The sequence below is a fragment of the Pelobates fuscus genome, chromosome 1 (assembly GCF_036172605.1).
Source record: "Pelobates fuscus isolate aPelFus1 chromosome 1, aPelFus1.pri, whole genome shotgun sequence".
In the NCBI taxonomy this organism is placed as follows: domain Eukaryota; kingdom Metazoa; phylum Chordata; class Amphibia; order Anura; family Pelobatidae; genus Pelobates; species Pelobates fuscus.
This window is the reverse complement of record NC_086317.1, coordinates 129,690,189-129,692,793: the sequence shown is the minus strand read 5'-3', so window position 1 is coordinate 129,692,793 and position 2,605 is coordinate 129,690,189. Positions and strand designations below refer to the sequence as shown.

The 2,605-nt window shown below is 46.5% G+C and overlaps 1 non-coding gene across 1 annotated transcript; it reads right to left on the bottom strand.

The window, feature by feature from the left end:
- Nucleotides 1-1,700: 1,700 nt before the first annotated feature.
- Nucleotides 1,701-1,838, bottom strand: LOC134577042 (small Cajal body-specific RNA 11). Its single transcript, XR_010085913.1, has one exon. It is a non-coding gene; the product is annotated as a small Cajal body-specific RNA 11 (non-coding RNA).
- Between the last annotated feature and the right edge of the window lie 767 nt (nucleotides 1,839-2,605).

Here is a 2,605-nt window from a genome sequence, read left to right as displayed (position 1 = left end):
GCTCCCTATATCCGAACTGTTACAAGTACATACTGCTGTACACACACACAGAGATATACAGTTGTGATCAACATTATTCAGCCCCTTTCAAACTGTTGAATAATTTTGAGAATGGAGAAATCATTTTAAAATTAATTTCCTCTTAAATTTGGGAAAATTACAAGAAGTATTCGTTGTTTATTGCAAACAGATGAAATTTTGTACATTTTGTCAATAAACCTGATTTGTAACGGGAGTTGAATAATATTGATTACAGCTATATCCATATACACATATATGTGCACACAGACATGTGCTCAACTCACACAGGCACATTCACTCTATATATGTGGCCCTGACTGTGCAGTCTGAGCTCTGAACTTAGACAGCCTAGCTTCAGTACTCTTTATATCATTACCACACTTACTTTCTGGCCCCATCCCCATCCAACATTCATGCTTTCCAATTTGTATAGCATGCATAATTGTGTTAACTGTTTGGAGACGTTGACACATTTTAAAATGCTCCAATTTTTTAGGGATTCTTTTTTTCAACTCCAGAATGTGTCTTTATGATGGATGTCACACTATAGACACAAGGACCATGCCAAAAGATTCCTGAAAAGACTTATAAACATGGAATCAATGCTTGTGGACACTTTACCCTCTCCACTAACAAGCACATTTTGTTTGGAATATCATTTGCTGCACGTTGTGCAGTACTTACCAAGGAAGCACTTTTAGTGGCTGTCTCAGTGACTGACACCAGAGGTGTTCCTAGGCAGTAGACATGTGCAATTCGTTTCGGTCCGAATATGAATTCGGACGAATTTCGGGTAATTCGGACATTCGGGTACTGCCGAATTGCCGAAGTTCCGAAGTTGCCGAATTTCCGAAGTGTCGAAGTGCCGAAGTTCCGAAGTTGCCGAAGTTCCAAAGTGTCAAAGTGCCGAAGTTACGAAGCACAGTATTGCCTAAGTACTAATATACTTACCCAGCGAAAGAAGAAGAATGTTACATTGTATACAATTTTAAATAAAAAAAAGTATACAAACATAGCCAGGATTCAGCTGTAAGCATTTGCAACACTTACAACAATCAAGTAACATACATTCATATAAAATGTAAGTTACTTAGCCTGTCAATGTAATGACGGGAATGAATAAGTAGATAGCTCCCTAATTCCCACGGTATTAGGGAGCTATCTACTAAAAGGCTGAAAGACCTAAATTGGTACTAGTAAATAATGCCCCTACTCGCTATACCGTGAGTAGGGACATGTCTATTAAACAGTGAGCAGCCTGTGGAAAAAAAAGGCCCCCCTCCCGAGCCCCAACCCGCGACGCGCGAGTGGGGGCTTTTAAACTAAAGGGGGGGACCTATTGCCCCCCCACCCCCACCCCTGAGCAACGGGTGGGGGCCCTACAGTAAAATAAGGGGGGGACCTAGTGTCCTCCCGCTGGCCCCCACCCCTGAGCAGTGGGTGGGGGCCCTAACTTATAATAAGGGGGGACCTAATGTCCTCCCCCTGGCCCCCACCCCTGAGCGGTGAGTGGGGGCCATAAATTATAATGAGGGGGGACCTAATGTCCTCCCCCTGGCCCCCACCCCTGAGCGGTGGGTGGGGGCCCTAAATTATAATAAGGGGGGACCTAATGTCCTTCCCCCTGGCCCCCACCCCTGAGCGGTGGGTGGGGACCCTAAATAATAATAAGGGGGGCTAATGTCCTTCCCCCTGGCCCCCACCCCTGAGCAGTGGGTGGGGGCCCTACAGTAAAAAGGTGGGGGGACTTAAGGTCCCCCCCGGCCCCCACCCCTGAGCGGTGGGTGGGGGCCCTAAATACTAATAGGGGGGGACCTATTGTCCTCCCCCGGCCCCCACCCCTGACTCTCTGATTGGTTACTTAATCCACCAATCAGAGAGTTATGAGTCAAATTACACAGCGTGGGAAAATTCCAAAGAACTTTCCCACGCTGTGTAAAATGACACAGAGCACTCTGATTGGTGGATTTCAAACCAACCAATAAGAGTGCTGTGACAGGTAAATGTAGAGACTTACCTGTCAGTCTCTTCATTTACCTGTCAGAGCACTCTGATTGGATGGCTTAATGGGTGGGCACCAGGGGGAGGACATTAGGTCCCCCCCTTATTATAATTCAGGTCCCCAACCCACCGCTCAGGGATGGGGGCCAGGAGGGAGGACATTAGGTTATTTTACTGTAGGGCCCCCACCCGCCGCTCAGGGGCAGGGGTGGGGGGGGCAATAGGACCCCCCTTTAGATTAAAGGGTGGACCCTATTTTTTTTTTTTTTAACAGTGAGCAGCCACAGGCTGCTCACTATTTACTAGACATGCCCCTACTCACGGTATAGCGAGTAGGGGCAAAATGTACTAATACTAAGTAATTTTTACTTAGTATTAGTAAATTTGGCTGAAAGACCAATTTAGGTCTTTCAGCCTTTTGGTAGATAACTCCCTAATACCGTGGGAATTAGGGAGTTATCTACTAAGCGGCTGCAAAACAGGTCCTGAAGTGCCGAAGTCCCGAAATTCCAAAGTTCCGAAATTCCGAAGTGTCGAAGTGCCGAAGTTGCTGAATTTCCGAAGTGTCGGAGTGCCGAAGTGC